Here is a 9,952-nt window from a genome sequence, read left to right as displayed (position 1 = left end):
AGCAAGACGTAGCCCAATTAGTTTGAAAATGTGACAGTTGTCAACGATACTCCAATCTCCATCACCAACTTGCAGTCCCCCTAAAGCCAATCACCGGCCCATGGTCGTTCGCACAATGGGGGATGAATATCCTCGGCCCCTTCCCCACCGCGGTTGCTCAGAAAAAGCTTTTCGTGGTAGTAGTAGATTACTTCACCAAATGAGTGGAAGCCGAAGCTCTAGCACACATTACTACACACAATGCCCGAAACTTTTTTCAGCAGAGTATTGTCTACCAATTCGGTATTCTGTGCGTCCTCATCACAAACAATGGGACACAGATCACCGACCGAAAGTTCGAGGCCCTCTGCTCCGACCTGAAGATCAATTATCGGACCACTACTGTACACCGACCCTATAGCAATGGGCAGACCAAGGTAACCAACCGAACCTTATTGCACAACCTGAAGACTTGGTTAAACCAGGCCAAGGGGATGTGGGCCGAGGAACTACTGAGCATACTTTGGGCATACATAACTATTCCGCAGACAACCACCGGAGATACACTCTTCAGCCTGACCTATGGAGCCGAAGCTATGGTACCTATAGAGATTGGCTCTCCAACTCTTCGGATTGAGTTTTTCGATGAGGACCATAACGACGAGGACCTCTGTGCAAAGTTAGACCTAATCGAGGAAGCTTGGGACCGAGCACATGTCAAGATGGTAGCACAGCAGTAGAGGATGGCAAAATACTACGACACCAAAGTCAGAAGATGCGAGCTCAATACAGGTGACCTCGTCCTCCACAAAGTCATAATGCCCGTGCCCGGGGAAGGAAAACTCGGACCAAATTGGGAAGGGCCATATAGAGTCACCAAAGTTCTTGGTTCGGACACCTACAAGCTCGAAGACCTTGATGGTCGACTAATATTGAGGAGTTGGAACACATGAAACCTTCAAATGTACTACCAATGATTCAATGATAATAAAGAGCACATTGTTCAAGAAAAGTGTTAATTTTCTAACACACTACATGCACGCACACACCACTGCACGAGCACTGCGCTACACGACCGAGCTACAAAATTGAGCTACATGACTACGCTACGCGACCATGCAACACATGCAACTCGATACAACTTACTGACTCGGTTGGCCTCCGAACGGCTCGAGCCCACAACGTATTGCCGACCAACCTGTCTCGATTGACCTCCAAACAGCCCGAGCCCACAATGCATAGCTTGGCAGCATATTGTCGACTAACTTGACTCGGCTGCCCACGGCCTGAGCCTAAAGCGGAGAAGAACGCCCCCGCCCATCAAGGCCTGAGGACAGTCAATCAAACTCCACTCACTTACTAAGTCGATCAGAGCTAGCCGAGCAACGGCTAGCCCTCAAAGGGCCCCAAATGCTCCTAAGACAAAAAACTGAGCATCCCAAAGATGAGAGCTAGGAATACACTCCCGCTACGCCAGTCGAAGGCTGAAGATCTCGGCCAAGGCAAGGCCAAGGAACTCCCCCCCCCTCCAAAAAAAAAAGAAGAAGAGAAAAGTTTTATGATTGCACACAAGTTTGGAACCAGAAAATTTCATTAAGTTAAATAGCTAGTACAGTAGATGAAAGCTCGACATACCAAGCCATTACAAGAGCAACAAAATAAAAGAGAAAAAGGAATCCATAGCAATTCAATCCGCGGAAGGGAGATTGGTGGCCTCGTCACCTCCATCATCATCATCGCTGCCTCTCCCCTCCTCATCAACAAGTTCATCCGAGGCTGGGGACGTTTGTCATCATAGGCCTCCCGAGTCTGCACAATACCGGCTAGCTCGGGATAGTGGCGTAATGCTCTCCGCCGGAAGACGTTGAAACCAGCCTCGTAGGAAGTCGAAGCATACTGATCCATGTCCTGCCAAAGCTCCACCGAGCTCTTGTAACGCGCCACTACCTCCTCGGTAGCCTCTTGCTTCAGTCGTTCCCTCTCTGCCTCCAGTTTGGTGATCTCGTGCTTCAAGCCATGGAGCAACTCTACTTGCTCGACCACCTCCTTAGCTAGTGCAGCAAATTGCTCCCCAGCCGCCTAAAGCTCGACTAGTTGTGCCTTCAGCTGTAGGAACTCAGAATGCTCCTTCTCGTACTATCGCTGCAACTCACGAAGGCGATCAACCATGGCAATGGCCGAGCATGCGTTCTGTGGACACAAGAAGCATTATTAGTACGAGGAAACATACTTAAAACAATGAAGGCAAGTACAAACTCACCTGAGTCACAGCCCAAATGAGTGAGCACTCTAAGGCGCTACTCCCAGCCTCTTCGGTGGTGTAGGCCATCATCATCCCACGGAACAGCTGCTCGGGAACACCGGGGGTCTCCAGCCCATCCCAGCTGCGGACCATCCAACACGACACATGAATATTAGAGCTACTGCTCCCCACCTAAACTCACGAGATGCCCTCTTAGAAGACCTCTAAGGAACAACTACCTCGGGACGAATCTGTGGTGTCGTGCCAGCTCAGTTCTGCCTCTAGCGATTCTCCTTCATCTGACGTACAATTTCCTCTTCACTTGCCATTTCTACACCTGCACCGCGGAAGCATGGCAGTAAGTACAAGATCAAAGAAGCAAAAAAGTACAAGCAAATAAAGCAACAAAAAGGACAGACCAGCCACCCTATGCATCAGCTCGCCGAGCATCAACATCTCCGAGCATGTATACGCAGCTACGTCTATCTCGTGGATCATGGTCAAAGCCGATCTTTCTTCCCAAGTAAGTGCAGACCATTGAGGTTGGGGCATTCTCATTCTCGGCTCTTGTAGCACGGCCGGGAAGGGGAGGCCCCCGGGGCAGTGGACAAAGAAGAAAGTCTCATTCCAATGCTTCACAGAGGAAGGAGCCCCGACCAGCACTTTGATGTTCTTCTTAGTCGAGAAGTAGTAATAGCCCTGCTGGTGAGGTTTGAGCTGAAGAAGGAAGCTCACCATACCCAGGGTCAACTCGATATCACGAACGGCGCAGTAGGACAGAAGGCCGACCAAAAACCTAAAGGAGTTCGGCATCAGTTGCACCGGCAGTACTCGGTACTATGCAAGTACTTCGGCAACCCCTTCGTTCAGAGGAAACCTCAGCCTGACTTCCAAGCTGTTCTCATACTCACAAATCTCGTCACGCATCGGTTGCCATCTCATTGTGCTGCGGGCACCTCATTCGGAATTCCTCGTTGATGTCGTACATAGCTTGGATCCGAGCCATGTCCTCGAGGGCCAACACACAGGGTGTGGTCCCAAACCAGCGACCAGCCCGCAAGGGAAGCTCGGCTTCCACCCTAGAGGGACTAACCTCGGCATCCTCAAAAGCCCCAACCTCGGATTCATAATCGAACTCATTAGAACTAGAAGAGCTAGAAGCGGAAGAAGAATGGGAAGATGAGGAAGACATCTTACCAAGCTTGAAGTCGAGGAATAAAAACAAAATGCCGAGCAACGCTGACAACACCCCGCCGAGCTATCCAAGCAACTCCTCTTGCAAATGGCAAAGGGGAAATGCCCGTCCACCCATTCTTATAACCCACAGGAACGCGAATCGGTGCTATATCTATGGTGAGGATCAAGCGTCGCCCTGACAAAGCTCGAGAAGACCAATCGATGCAACTTTTACCGCATGCACAAGGGTTCAGGAACCGAAGCAACGACCTTGACAAGCAACAACCAGGGCATTAATTGCTCCGATCCACCCTGTAGTGGCGGTCAAACCAACGACGCAGATGCTCAAGGTTCACCCAGGCCCACTAGGTCAACTAGTTCTTCTGGTTTCTTTGGGACGCTCAACAGCAAATACCAACCAAAGGAGGCACCGCTATCTCTCAATCGGGCACCCCACTCTTCGACTTCGGAGTGGTGCTTGGATTTTGAAATTTTAAGTACAAGTTCCTCAGCCGAAGAACAGAGACCGCGACTCTGTAGCTCGGTGCACCATACCGAGCATCACAATAGGTCGGCACCTCCGGCCCTCAACTTCGAAGCTCGGCATGTCATAGTCGAGCATCACAATAGCTCGACACCTGCGAGGCCCCCAACTTCAAAGCCCGACATACCATGGCCGAGCATCACAATCGCCACAGCTCCATAGATCGACACCTCTAAGGTCCCCGACTTTCCATCATCGATCGCAACTCCGAAGATCGGCCTCCCACCGGCAAAAGAAAGCCCTTCCTCGGCACCCGGCCAAGCTAAGCGCCGACTTAGAAGCTCGGCACATCATGGCCAAACATCACAGTGACCTTAACACTGGAGCTCGACTTCCACTGGAATCAGAGAGCCATTCTTCGGCCCCACCAGGAAGACGGACCTCGAAGCTTAGTTCGATACCTTGGCACTTTGCTGAGCTACGCGACCGTGCAACACTTCGGACCGAGCAATCCCCCTCCTCAGCTCCAGAATTGGGGAAGTGGTGTTTGGATCCGAAGTTAGAGCTCTTGGAGTTATGCAGCCGATGATGGAAAGACTCCTCGACCATGCTCCATATTGCCCGAACTCCATGATTACGGTTGGCGCCAAGGAACACCAAAGGGACCAGACGCTCGCTCAACCAGACATCGACTTGGAAGTTCATCAGCCGAGGCACAAATTGGGACTACTTCATTCCTCGACTTTAGAACTGGAGGAGTGGTGTTCAGGTCATGGCTGATCTGGTCTTAAGAGACACGTGGCCGCCCAACCATTGCCCGACCACGTCGACCTAGCTCGGTCACGTCAGCATAGCTCGATCGAGCTATGCTACTATCGTGGCCCCCCATCTTATCCTTTCAGCCACGTCATTACATCTCACACGGATGAGCACAACTACAGATAAAGATGAGTAAGGAAGACAATTCTGCTGGGGGACGAGACTCTATCCTGACAACCCTAAAAGCCCAATCCGACCAGGACACGGATCTTCGACTATAAAAAGATACTCCATGCTCAAGGTAAGAGATCCAACTTCTGACACCCGTACTACTACTTAGTTCGGACCAGCATCTTTATATCTTGGCCCGACCATCTACCACCCCTACTGACTTGAGTGTCGGAGTACTTACCCGGGGATAACTCCTCGGGCCTTTAACTTCTCCCCTCTTGATCGCAGTTCTTGAAGTATGGCCTCGTCCTTGTAGCTCGGCCCCGCCCTGCCAACAAGGACTATCTGATTGCTTTCCTTAGTTTGTGCACCACCTCAGATTGAGCAGCATTAACTACCTTGCATTATGCAATGCCTTTCAAAGATGCTAGATGATGAGTGAACGTTGGACTAACAAATATAAATTATTAGGCCTAGAACCACGTTCCTGGTTATTCCAATATGGGAGCCAATCAATAAGGTTTACAAGTGAACCCAACCAAATATGTTTTGAGACATGACAATGAAAGAATATATGCTTAATGGTCTCTTCATCTGATTTGCATAATGAGCAAATAAGATCAATATTTGCATGTCATTTCACAATCTCGAATTTTCTCTAAAGGACAAGAATGTGGGGTGACTGATTTTAAATGTGCCAAAAGGCTTTCCATGATGTGGCACTAAACGTCAAGTGTTTAGTAATTAGTAGATAGCTCAGGTTGTCTGTATAAATGTATAAAGGAGTTAGAAAGGCATAATATATGGTTAACTGGCCAAGTGGAGTAAGAGTTTATACTAGTTTATCATCCAATTTTTGACATGTTGTGGCAAAGGGATCTACATGTTTGGTTTGAGGGAAAATTTTGGTGGGATGGGAAATGGAAAATGGGTGAAAATTCCATACATTCTATTAGGGGTGTTCATTATACGGTTCAAACCGCAAAACTAAATTAAACCAACCCAAATTTGCAGTCCATGGTTTTGGTTTGGTTTATTGAATTTTATAAACCAAACCAAACCGTAAACCGAAATTTTATATACATATATATATATATATATATATAATATGAATATATGATATATAAACATTATATATAATATATCTAAATGAAATGCGTAAAATTATAAATATATAATGAATTCTTTATTTTATAATAAAATAATAAATAAAAGTTTTAAGTTTTAATTTTTAGGGGGGCTATTTGGGTTTTCTAATTGGGTTAAGCGGTTAAGCCCAAAAGAACCATAGAATGGTCCAAAGTCCCCAAACAGTATTAGAAATCGCACCAAATTGTAATAAAATGGGTTGGTTTGGTTTGATTTCCATACTAAAATGGTTTGATTTGATTTAGAAATTTCACAAACCGTAATTTACTGGTTTGGTTTGAGATTTTCTCCAAATTGCACCGAACCGGACTGTGAACACCCCTACAGTCTATTGTTTGGTTGCAAAAGGGAAAATAGTGGAAAAATAACCCATAATAACAATAATTAATTAGGCAATTAGTAATATTTAATTATTTTGTGTTTTACTATTGACTATTGACTATTGACTATTGACTATTGACTATTAACTAATTATTAATATTTTATTTTAATAATACCTATGCCTTCATTTATAATTTTAACATTTAAACCACAATTCTCAGTATTTTCATTGATTAATTAATTATTTTAATTTATTTATTAATTGGTCACATATGTGTTTTTTATTGTTAAACAAGTTTCTCCCTCCATTCCCACTAGTCTCCCACCAAAAGGGTGGGATTCAACATCCTAAAAGTTGGGATCTATAGTCCCACCTTTTTCCCATTCCATATCATTACATCCTACAAATCAAACATGGGAAGGGAAGAATATTCTAGAATATTCCATATTTTCCCTTCCCACCCCACAAATCAAACAAAGTCTAGGGAAAGATCCATAGATGAATTCTTGCATCAAACACTTAGGGAATGTTCTTGTCCTGTAAGGTTATGACATTTGAAATTGCATTAATTACTTTAAAAGGTGTACTGGAGTTGGAAAACTGTTATTGGTTTTAATATCTAAATGTAGATAATGTTGTTCTAAAATTTGAATGTCGTGTTATGAAAAATAGCAACTAACTATTTTAACCCTAGATATGAGAAAGTTTATTCAACTATTTAATAAAATAATTAACAATTAATTAATAAATATAGAATGCTTAAAAAAAGATAAGTGGGTCAATATTATAAATCTTTAAATAGTTTTTTAACAAATATATAATTATAAATTATTAATAATTGATAAAAATAAACAGATAAAATGATTAATTAATAATTAATAACAAATAATGACTATTTATTATTTATTCATAAATTAAGTATTTATTAAATAATTAAATAATAATATAAAAATGATTAATTGAATATTAAATCACTAAACTTATTCAATAATTAATAAATAATTATTAACTTTTATTGATTATTTAATTCTAACAAAATAATTATTAAAATTATTTTATTATAAAAGAATAATTAACAGTAATAATCATTTTTTAAATAATTAAGCATTTTAACATTTAATAAATAGTTAATATTCATTAATTATTGTTCCATTTATTAATTAAAAATGACTTGGAGGTTTAATGACATTTGCCTTCGGGTTGTGTGTCAATAGTTCAACCATTTAGGTTGGATGGGCTACACACACATATTTGGAAAGTGAATAATATATTTTTATGATACCATCCAACATTAAGTTTGAATAAACAACAACAACCAAACACCCCCTCTCTTCCTCTCTTAAAGTGGTATGATGCCATTTCAAAGTTAATAGTTAAGAGGAAACGAGTAGGCCCTTAGCTTGATGATCAATGAGAGATATGGTGTTATAATTAATTTGAACACCAAGATCCAATGGGATCTTCTAACTCCAACCATCTATCAATTGATGAGAAAGTTGAATTAATTTGCTTAACATTAATCCACTTCAAACCTTGCTTTATTATGGAGCAACAGTCCAACATGCTAGACTAGGTATCAAATAATTCTATGTTTTTTTAATGGACCAAAATAATTGACCATGAGGGATGTACCTGGCTTTAAGTACCTAGGCCCATGAATTATTGGGCTTAGAAAAGAATCTCCTAGGAACTTTGTTTATTACTTCAAACATCTTTAAAACCTATGACACTATCTTCCTTAGCACACGATATTGCTTTCCAACTCCTTGAGTTTGAAATTTGTTTTTCTATTCCCTTAGAAAGCTTCTCCACCATAGACTTCCAATTGTTCCAATTATATATGAAGATACCAAAGTATGAGCAAAAATATTTAGGGTATGATTGATTTATGTGAAGGATTGGAATTAGACCCCTAGAAATAAAAAATGGGAATCACCTATTCTCGACGCTTATATGATTTAGTTAGGAATCATAATCATAATTGGATTTTGATTGTTGTTGTTTGGTTCAACTAGAATATGGAACCAAAATCAATTAAAATTTTTAATTTTGCCCATATTAAAAGATCTTAAAAAACAACCACTTATTGAGCTATGACAAATTGTTCATGGTTACGGGGATGTATCTGCAAAATAATGCACTAATGCATTAAATTAAATAAAAAATAAAGAAGAAGAAGAAGACGATGATGATGAGGAGGAGGAGGAGAATGTCATAGAGCGGATTCCAAGTCACTATTTGGCTAGGCATAAACTTGTAAGAAGATGGAGGGAAAGAAGAAAGGGGAGGTGATGAAGAATAGGGATTTGTTAATACTTAATGTTGACAGTATTAGTGGCAGTAGCGATGACAAAGGGAAAGAGGAAAAGGAAGGGAAAGGAGGTGGAGCAAAATAAGAGAGAAGGGTAGAGAAGAAGAGGAAGAATAGAGGAGATATAGGAGAAGGACAAAAAAGGTTAACAACTGCTTTTACCTTGTCAAAGATGGTGTTTATCAATGACTAATTTGGATGAAGACCTAGGAGACAATGAGGACTTGAGGTTGAGTATGACTTGAAATTTTTTTTTTTTTTTTTGCTTTTTTTCGAGAAAAGGGAGGCAAAATGGGAATCACACTCCAAAAGGGGTGGGGGAATGGCCATTCCCCCATACCCCATTCCAATCAACCAAAGTGTTGGAACCTGCAAACTAAACATACCCTTATGCTATGTTTGGTTTGAAGGAAAAGGAAGGGAAAGACAAGGAAACTAATACAAGGGTTGTAAAGGTTTCCCTACCTTTCCCCTTCCTTTCCCTGCATTTCCCTTCAAACCAAACATAGCCTTAGTGTTTCCCCTTGTTTCCTTCACCTCCTTCACCCTAATTATATAAGCTATAAATCTTCAGTTGTGTCAATGCACATTTGGGCTGAACATGATGGTTGATTTGGCACCATAGATTGAATTGTTGGAAGCATTCATTAATATAAGAAGGCTTCTACATTAAGGCCCCGTTCGCTTTTTGGTAAGTTACTTACCCATATTATTTTATTTATTAGGTAAATAAGGAAATAACCATTTTAGCCTTATAAATTCATTATTAAAAAGGGCATTTTTGTCCCATTCAAGTGTTGGCAACTTTTCCCATATGTGGAAAAGTTATTTACACACCTAGATGGGTATCACTTTCCTGAGTAAGTGATACCCAGGAAAATAAAATTTCCCTGGTCCCCACATAAAGCTGAAAAAAGAACATGGGGCTCATTGACCAACTTTCCCCCCTTATCCAAATCCCCCCCCCAAAAAAAAAGAAAAAGAATGCCCCTTGAGGCCCTGTTTCATAGAATAATGTCATTTGCAAAGAACAAATGAATAATAGTGAAACCAGTAGAATCAAATACCAGGCCTTTCATTGCCCACTAAATAAGCCATTCATGACAGTAGAATACATCAAAATACAAAATAAATAAACAAAGAGATAGTGCACATCCAAAACGGAGACCTCTACAATGTTGAATGGGAAAGTAGGGGTGTCACTCAACATCATAACCATGCATTAATAAGAAAATATAGTGGAACATGATATCATAGAAAGCCGAAAATAACCCTTTCAATGTAAGTACCTTATTGCACTTTAAATAATAGATGACTTTGAAGCATCAATTCTACTGTCCTTTCAAAGAGGATAAATAA

This window comes from Nelumbo nucifera, chromosome 2, assembly GCF_055504915.1.
Source record: "Nelumbo nucifera cultivar China Antique chromosome 2, China Antique-T2T, whole genome shotgun sequence".
Lineage (NCBI taxonomy): Eukaryota > Viridiplantae > Streptophyta > Magnoliopsida > Proteales > Nelumbonaceae > Nelumbo > Nelumbo nucifera.
Note: the sequence above shows the minus strand (reverse complement) of the source record.